Genomic DNA, 9933 nt, shown 5'->3' with positions numbered 1-9933 from the left:
AGCCGTGGTCAGTGCACTGAGTATAGGAGTTGGAAGGTCCAAATGCCTCTTAAATGTTGCAATCGTACCAGCCTCCACCACATCCTCTGGCAGCTCATTCCATACACGTACCACCCTCTGCGTGAAAAGGTTGACCCTTGGAACTCTTAAAATCTTTCCCCTCTCACCCTAAACCTATGCCCTCTAGTTCTGGAATCCTGAACCCAAGGGAAAAGATTTTGTCTATTTACCCTATCCATGCCCCTCATGATTTTGTAAACCTCTATCGGGTCATCCCTCAGCCTCTGATGCTCCAGGGAAAACAGTCCCAGCCTGTTCAGCCTCTCCCTATAGCTCAAATCCTCCAACCCTGGCAACATCCTTGTAAATCTTTTCTGAACCCTTTCAAGTTTCACAACATCTTTCTGATAAGAAGGAGACCAGAATTGCACACAATATTCCAACAGTGACCTAACCAATTACAGTTACTGTGATAGTTACACACAAACAACATGACACAAAAGTTTAGCAAATGCTATTTGTGGGAGATTTGTGAATAAATTCGTTGCCACACTTCCTGTTTAACAGCCAAAAGACTGTGGTTGCTGTAAAGCAAAGACAGAAATAGATATTGCTGCCAGACCTGCTGAGCTTTTCCAGCAGTTTCCATTTTTGTCCTGCTTAAATTTGGTGAGTACACTTCCAAAAGTGTTTCATTGCTTGTGCTGTACTTTGGAACGCATGTGGTTCTGAAAAGTGGCTATTTATTGTCACAGGCAATCCCTATGAATGCACAGAGGCACTGGTCTACCTCTGTTCTTATTCTTGTTATATAAATGTATGTTGTTTGTTTATTGGAATGGTGCAGAGCGACCCAACTACTGACCACACAACATTGAAAAACCATAAATAATAAACAGCTGAGATTTGAATATTTTCCATTTAGGCTGTATTATGCTAAAAGACTGTAACAAACTGATTAGTGTGGAATTGACTTCCAGAGGAATTGATAGATGTGGGTACAATCACATATTTGAAAGATGTTTACATAAGTATATGAATAAGAAATGTTTGGAGGGTTATGGGTCTTCAGGAAGGTGGGATTAGTTTAGTTTGCGATTAATGTTCGGCATGAACAGGTTGGACCGAAGGGTCTGTTTCTGTGCTCTGGGACTCTGTGGCTGAAAGGATGTCACAAACTTCTGGCTTACTGGTTTTAAAGCATTGGTTCCTATCAAGAGCTATTACTGTGGGTGGTTTGCAGCTTGCAAATTGATATGGTAGCTTAATACACTACCTGTGGACTCAGCCTCCACATATCTGTCGCACACAAATATATCTTTATTTTGAGTTTTTAATGTGTATTTTCCCTGGAATATCTTGTCTATTATTGTTACATTGCACTAAACAGTACCAGATAATGAGTGAAAAATACTTTGCAATACCATTTAGTTCAAATTGGTTTCAACATAGTGCTCTCACAGGAAAGGAGAGTAGATTTTCACTTTAACCTGGAAACGTGAAATAATTGCATATTATGATGAGTGCCAACTGCTTGCCATTTAAATACATTGAAATTTCTAAATTAATCCTATGAACTGCATGACCTCTATGTAGAGGGGATCATTACTTTGGACAAAGAGAGAGAATATTACCTGTTTGGCAGAGAGGTATAGTCCAGCTAACTAGAACACCAGCTGGTGGGGAAGCCTTACACTCTTATCACAAGGATAATGAGTCAGGGCTTATTTCAGATTCCTGCAAAGGCACACCTAAGGGTACAAGGTGGTCTACTTGTCAGAGCAATCCCCCAAAAATCTACAGTCATCATTTGAAGAATTAAAATGGGGTGAGGTCCATTGCAAAAACTAGAATAGTAAATTTTAGAGTTAGAGCTCACCTTTTACAAAATGTGCCAAGAATATTGTGTGGACAATGAAGTTATTTCTTTTCTCCTCTGACATCTTTTCAAAGAAAGACTTTCCATTTATTATACCTTTCCTAAACCTCAGGGCATTCCACAGGAATTTACAGCCAATATGTACTTTCAACATACAGTGGGTCCTTGATTCATGAATATCTGACTGACAAACCTTCATGCTTATAAACATAATCTTTTGCAGGGGCGTAATTTGAAAGATCCAACACTTGAATGTTTCCTATACTTACAGATGGATCCTTTTCATTATATTGCCCTGGATTGTCTTCTGATTTGTGAATGGACTCCAGAATGTTTGCAACCTGGGGCCTGCCTCTATACTATACTCAGTACTGCAATGTTGGAAACGTGACAACCAACTTGTGTACGGCAAGATCCAACAGGGGCAGCAATGAAACAATAGCCAAATCATCGGCTCTGTAACAGAAGTGAAGCCAAGGATCCGAGTCATGGGTTGGTAGGAAGAACAAACAGACCTGGGAGTGGGGTGAGGGACAGGCCATCAGGCATTAGTGAGAAAATAACCTCAGCTTTAACAGAGGACAAAGTATCATAAGAGTTAAAAAACGGTGCAGAGAATATATGCTTCAGCAGAGAAGTTGTTGAGTGAGAGAACACTTATAACCTTTGGCATGTTGACTAAGATGATTGTTGGAAAGTAATGAAAGCTGAAGCATATGAAACGTAGGTTCCATTTGAAGATTAAGTGCTTTATTGCCGATAGAGTGCACAAGCTCAGGGTTAAGACAGATCCTGTCCACACCCACATATCTAATAACAGAGTCCTGAAACTTAGACATTAAACACTTTCATTGACTTAATACTAGGGGCAGGAGATATAGGTTTGAGAGCACACTACTGTATAACATGTAATAACATTTGGTGCAATGACACTGTCTGAAAAGGAAGTTAACACATACGCATGACCGACAGCTTAAAAAGAAAACCATCATCCACCGCAGCCGTATTGTAACCTTAATCCCACACATGATAAATTATTAGCTGCAGCTTCTAAGTGACAGCTCATCTTCCAAACGTGTCACAGTAGGAAGCTTCGCTGCCGCAATCCTGGCATCTCACATTCTGTGGAGGGATTTTAGATCAGATTAGATTAGATTAGATTAGATTAGATTAGATTAACCCCTTATCTAACACTACAGGCAATTTAGCATGGCCAATTCACCTGACCCTGCACATCTTTGGACTGTGGGAGGAAACCGGAGCACCCGAAGGAAACCCAGGCAGACACGGGGAGAACGTGCAAACTCCACACAGTCAGTCGCCTGAAGCGGGAATTGAACCCGGGTCTCTGGCGCTGTGAGGCAGCAGTGCTAACTACTGTGCCACCGTGCCGCCCGTAATTGTCTCACCTACTGCACAGAGTTCACCTCGTTAATTCATTCAGGGATATTGGCTTCATTGGCTGAGAAAGCATTTGTTGACCTACCTTTATAGTACTTAAAAAGGGTGGAAGTGAACTGCTGCAGTCCACTTCAGAATACTGACAAATCCTTTGGGGATGGAGTTCTGGGATTTTGACCCAGTAAGACTGAAGGAGTGGTGATATATTTCCAAAACTGTATGCAATATACTAGATGTGGTCTCACCTGTATCACATGTCCCGAGCCAAGCTGTTTCAAAATAGCTAAATGGAGGAGTCTACCCAATGATGTAGAAAATTTTCCAGGTATGTCCTGGACACAAAAAAACTAGGACCACTCAGGGACCACTCAGCTCCTGATCTCATTACAGCCTTGGTTCAAACATGGACAAAGTGCTTCATTCCGAAGAGTGACAGTCCTTGACATCAAAGCCACATTTGACTGAGTGTGGCATCAAGGAGTCAAAACTGGAATCAATAGGCATCATGGGGCAAACTCTTCACTGGTTGGAATAATTCCTGTCACGAAGGATTATAGCTGACACTGTCACAACAACCGAGATTAGCTCTATATTCCAGATTTCATTCACCATATCTCTATTCTACCAAGTTGCCAGGTTGGGAATTGAACCCATGTTCCCAGAACACAGCTTGACCCTCTGGGTAACTAGCTCAGTGACGTTATCACAACACCAGAACCTCCTCACAACTTTATAACCTCAGGATGTCCCACAGTGGTTTACGCATGAGACAACCTGATCTGTAATTTATAGTGAAACACAGCAATCAATATGGATGTATCCAGCAAGATCGCACCAAGAGAGTTGGAAGCAACAATCAGATAACTCCAAGTTAGCTGAGGAATAAGCTTTGGCCAAAATCACTAGGCAGCACTGACCCCTGTGCTTTTTCAAAATTGGGCCATGCATACCTTTTGTATCTGGGCGAGAGAGCAGAGAATGGCTTGGTTTGATAGCTTGTTGGAAATCCAACAGCTTGGACACTAATGCACTGGAGTCTCAGCGTGGATTTGAGTGGAGTGGCTTGAATGCAATTGATCTATAAAGTATGGATGGGAGAGTTCTGTGTATAGATGCAGCAACGTGCTCTGGAAGTAATACGCTGTATTAGTGGGAGCTAACTTCGTCTCCATTGATTCAGGAAAGTTTTGGTTTCTCATGTACTTAGCTCACAAGCTAATTTGTGCTGGTTTACGTCAAGCAAGCTCTTAAAAGGAGGCCAAAGATATTTAGATTGAATTAGTTCTTCTCCACATGCAGAACAGCTAAACAAAACAATTGTTTCCATAGTGAGTGCTGGTTTGAAGTTAAACTGGAAATCTGGATTGCAACAAGGTGCATCATCACTTTCATTTGATAACAATCAAAAAAATTAAAATCTCAGGATTTTAATTGAAATTCATTAAAGGATTTTGAAAAGCTCTCACATGCTAGTGAAAATAGGAATGGGAGTACAGGGCAGATGTATGTGGCTGAGGAGCTGGTGCAGGGCAGGGGTTCAGATTTTTGATTCCTAGGCATCTCTCCTGGGGCAGAAGTGACCTGTTCAAGAGGGATGGGTTGCACCTGAACTGGAGGGGGACCAATATCCTGGTGGGGAGATTTGCTAGAGCTACTTGGGAGGATTTAAAATAATCTAGCAGAGAGATGGGACCCAAAACAGCAATGAGACTAGAAAGAAGGTTGTGGTTGGTACAGAAGTTTGCTACCTTCCCCCACCCTCCTCTCTGACCTATCACCTCCATCCCCACCCCCATTCACCTATTGTACTCTTTGCTACCTTTGCCCCAGCCCCACCAACCCCCCATTTATCTCTCCACTCTGGAGGCTCCCTGCCTCTATTCCTGGTGAAGATCTTTTGCCCGAAACATCAATTTCCCTGGGCCTTGGATGCTGCCTGACCAGCTGTGCTTTACCAGCACCACTCTAATCCAGACAGGAGTTAAAGAGACTCGCTTAAACAGAGAAGGCAGGCAAAAACTTGGCAGAGAATAAGGGAAGATTGATTAATTAAACTGCATTTATTTCAATACAAGAGATCTGACATCAAGGCAAATGAACCCAGGGCATAGTTGGGAACATGGGTCTGGATGTCATAGCTATTACAGAAACCTGGCTGAGGGAGAGACAGGACTGGCAGCTCAATGTTCAAGAGTACAGTTTAGATTAGATTAGATTCCCTACAGTATGAAAACAGGCCCTTCAGCCCAACAAGTCCACACCGACCCTCTGAAGAGTAATCCGCACAGACCCATTCCTTTTACTCTATATTTACCCCTGACTAATGCACCTAACAATATGGATAATTTAGCATGGTCACTTCACCTGTCCTGCACATCTTTGGAGTGTGGGAGGAAACCCACGCAGACCCGGGGAGAATGTGCAAACTCCATGTAGACAGTAGGCCGAGGGGGGAAATCGAACCCAGGTCCCTGGCGCTGTGAGGCAACAGTGCTTACCACTGGGCCACCATGCTACCTATAAGAAGGATAGAAAGGGAGGCTAGAGATGACGGGGAGTGGCATTTTTTATTAGGCAAAACATCACGACACTACTTAGGAGGATATTCCTGAGGAATCGTCCAGAGAAGCTACATGGGTGGAACTGAGAAATAAGAAAGGAGCAATGACTTTGATTGGATTGCGCTACAGGCACTCCAATAGTCAATGGAAAGTTGTGGAGCAAATATGTCAGGAGATCGCAGATACCTGTAAGAATAACCTGATAGTAAAGTAGGGGATTTTAACTTTCGAAACATAGACTGGGATTGCTATAGTGTTAAGGGCTTGAATGAGGAGGAATTTGTTAAGTGTGTACAAGAAAACTTTTACAACTGAATATGTACATCACCCTACTACAGAAGAGACAAAACTTAACTACCTCTTGGGAAGTGAGGCAGGGCAAGTGAGTGAGGTTTAGTTTGGGAACACTTTGGGACCAGTGATCATAATTCCATTAGCTTTAAAATAGTTACGGCAAAGGTCCACAAGTTACAGTACTAAATTTGGGCAAGGCCAATTTTGATGGTATCAGACAGGAGCTTTCAAAGGTTGATTTGGGGAAACTGTTTGCAAATAAAGGGATGTCTGGCAAGTGGGAGGCTTTCAAATGTGAGATAATGAGAGTTCAGGGTCAGCATGTTTTTGTTAGTGTGAAGGGTAAGGCTGCTGGTGTAGGAAATGCTGGATGACTAGAGATATTGAGACTGGTCAAGAAGAAGAACTAGACATATGTCAAGTATAGATAGCTGGAATTAAGTGAATCCCTTGAGGAGTATTGGGAGTGTGGGAGTACACTTAAGAGGAAAGTCAGGAGGGCAAAAAAGGGATATGAGATAACTTTGGCAAATAGGATAAAGGAGAAGATAAAGAAAATCTACAAGTATACAAAGGGCAAAGGAATAATTAGGGACAGAATAGGCACCTAAAAGATCAAAGCCATCTATTTTTGGAATCACAGGAGATGGATGAGATCTGAAACAACTATTTCCCGTCAGTATTTACCACAGAGAAAGACATGGAAGCTAGGGAACTTGGGGAAACAAATAGTAATTTCTTGAAAAGACTCCACATTTCAGAGGAATGGAGATCTTAAGACGTATAAATGTAGGTAAACTCCGATGACCTGATCAAATGGACATTGTGGAAAGCTAGGGAAGAAATTGTGTAGCCCCCTGCTGAGATATTTGTTTCACAGACAGCCATGGGTGAGGTGACTGGAGGGTGGCTAATGACGTGCCATCATTTAAGAAAGGTGGCAAGGAGAAACCAGGAACAACAGACTGGTGAGCCTAATGTCAGTGGTGGGTAAGTTGTTGGAGGGGATTCTGAGAGACAGGATCTACATGCAGTTAGAAAGGCAAGGAATGAATAGGGATAGTCAGCATGGCTTTGTGTGGGAAATCGTATCTCACAAATGAGTATTTTGAAGTGATCAAGAAGATATGTTAAGACAGAACAGTTGACACCGTCTATATGGACTTGAGCAAGGCCTTTGACAAGATTCCATATGGTAGACTTGTTCATAAGATTAGATCACATGGGATCCAGAGAGCACTAGCCAATTGGATACAAAATTGGCTTGACAGGAAGAGACAGAAGGTCTGTGACCAGTGGTGTACCACAAGGATCAGCATTGAGTCCACAGTTGTTCATAATTTATATAGATGATTTAGTTGAGAATACAGAAAGCATAGTTAGTTCGTTTGTGGATGACAGTAGAGTTGGTGGTATAGCTAATAGTGAAGAAGGCTAAGAGTAAAATGAGATCTCTATCAACTGGGTGAGAGGGCAGAGGAATGGCAGATGGAGTTTAATTTAGATAAGTGGGAGGTAGTGGATTTGATAAGACAAACCAGGGCAAGTCTTACACAGCCAATGCTAGGGCCTAGGAGTGTTGTTGAACAGAGAGACCTGGGGTGAATGTATATAGTTCCTTCAAAGTGGCACACAGGCAGATAAGATAGTAAAGAATGCATTTGACATGCTTGCTTTCATCAGTCAGAGTACTGGGTATAGGAGTTAGGGCTTCATGTCATGGCTGTACAAAATATTGGTAAAACTACATACCTGGTCAGTATAAGCATGTTTCTATTCTTATAACTCCATCCCATCGCCAAGTCACCCTTCATTTACACATGGACAGTCCTTGACACTGATCCGGCTCCCTCAGAGCCAGCTCTCAGACTGAACAGAACCCCTGACACTCCTGTTTATATATTTTTTCCTGTTGCAGAGTTTATAGGAGTTTGTTTTTCTTTTTTCCCCAGCACCCATGTTGTGTGTGTGCAGGTGAGGGCCTGTTTCTATGTTGTATGACTTTTTGACTAGGAGATTGCAGTGTCTCATTCTGTAATTATTTTTGTCTAATATTAAAGGGAACTATATCATTTGTTCACACAGGTTTCAATATTTAGTACCATATAGAAATTTTAGTGAGGTCAGCCATATGAGATTGTAAAAATGTCAACAACCTTCTTAGATTAATGCATGTGAGGGATTTTGTGAGCTCAGTGGTAGTGTCCCCACCTCAAAGGCCTGGAGATCTGATGAGGGAGCAGCGCTCTGCAAGCTAGTGCTTCCAATTAAACCTGTTGGACTATAACCTGGTGTTGAGTGATTTTTAACTTTGAACACAGGTATATTATTGACTCGGAGCCTGGTAAACAAATATCTTAATTTTAAAAATGAGCAAAAGCTTGGTCAAGTCATAGATATTAGGAAGTGACTTAAAGGAGAGTGAGGTGGAAAGATTAAGGGAGTTGGACAATGCATAGAAGTGAGTATTTGCTTTAAATTCTTTCAATTAATCAGGGACTTAATTCAAGCTATATTGGATACAAGCATACTTTCCCAAGCATTACAGGATATAATAAGAATGCAAAACTTACCAAAGGCAGCAGGAACTCTTTGGACCACAGGCTTACAACTTATGGTGATCTACTGTGCTACCTCTTGTTGTGTTCTTCAGACTACAGTCTATGTTCTTTCATCCTTGTGAAACTGTTCACTGTGCTGCTGAGAAAGTATTTTGAATCAACATGCTTGTACACATTTCTGACACACCCCTGGGGCAGGTGGGTCTTGAAACCAGATTTCTTGGCCTAGAGATTGGGGCACTACCACTGTGCTACAAGAACTGTATAAGCTATTTTAAGTTAACCTTTTATAAAGCATCTCCACAACAGGTGGGACTTGAACTGAAATCTTGAAAGATACTCCCACTTCATCAGAAGAATCCCAGGAACATAAGCAGGGTGAAAAGAGTGAAGGATCTGCCCCTAGGTGGTCTCAAAATGCCAACCTTTCAGTTACCAGCACAATGCATGGACTGTTCTGCTCACTAACATTCCAGGCACAAATCACATGCATAATCAGTGGTGTTCCTGAGCTCTAATTGGTTTGAGCCATTCTGGAAGGGTTTTTGATTGGTTAGACGGTGCTTGATCAATTTCTGAATGGTTCCTTCGGGGTAAGGGTCATCTCCTGACATCACTTCCTGTCATCTCCTGACTGGCTCCTCAAGTTGTCAGTTACCTGTGGGATCATTCTGTTCATCATAGTTTTCTTTGAGAGCGACAGTGAATGAAAGCATTTTTTTAAACACCTGTCTATTTGAGATAAAAGTGCATAAAATGTCAAATTTCTTATGATTAATATTTTGTTCTCACCATCCCAAATTGACCTATAAGCATCCTGTACAAATTCCATTGAAGATAGGGACTTATCAGAATTTGGTTCATGTCTGTTTCAGAGTGATTGTTACTGCTTGAAGTGAAGATAATTTTTTTTTAAAATGCTAAAATGTGGCACACAGACTTAACCTTACTATGGCTGAATTGGGTTACTCCAAACTTAACATTCACACAGCAATGTGTAGTAACTTATTTAAAACTAAGAAAGTAAGGATACATTTCAGAAATACAGAACAAATTAAAAGTACTATATAGCAATAAAAGCCTTGCAGAGTTCAGCCCTTAAACTCCCAGGATCAGAGAAAATATCATTCTGTTATAATGCATGTCTCATTAACACAAACTTGCTATAAGGTGATTTACAAATTGGGGACACTTTCTAATGCGCAAACTTTAAAGTGTGTATTGGCTATAACATGAT

At 41.5% G+C, this 9933-nt stretch overlaps 1 long non-coding RNA gene across 3 annotated transcripts; it reads right to left on the bottom strand.

Annotated features, from left to right (window-relative positions):
- Positions 1–2411: 2411 nt before the first annotated feature.
- LOC122562450 lies at positions 2412–9172 on the bottom strand. 3 transcript variants are annotated; one of them, XR_006315305.1, is made up of 3 exons: positions 9122–9172; positions 8709–8835; positions 2412–3001 (listed from the first exon to the last, which is right to left on the bottom strand). It is a non-coding gene; the product is annotated as an uncharacterized LOC122562450 (long non-coding RNA). The 3 variants fall into 3 exon arrangements; XR_006315304.1 differs by having other exon boundaries at positions 8981–9160; XR_006315306.1 differs by having other exon boundaries at positions 8709–8832; positions 8981–9160.
- Between the last annotated feature and the right edge of the window lie 761 nt (positions 9173–9933).

This window comes from Chiloscyllium plagiosum, chromosome 25, assembly GCF_004010195.1.
Source record: "Chiloscyllium plagiosum isolate BGI_BamShark_2017 chromosome 25, ASM401019v2, whole genome shotgun sequence".
Lineage (NCBI taxonomy): Eukaryota > Metazoa > Chordata > Chondrichthyes > Orectolobiformes > Hemiscylliidae > Chiloscyllium > Chiloscyllium plagiosum.
The sequence above is the reverse complement of the archived record's forward strand: the minus strand, read 5'-3'. Positions and strand labels throughout refer to the sequence as shown.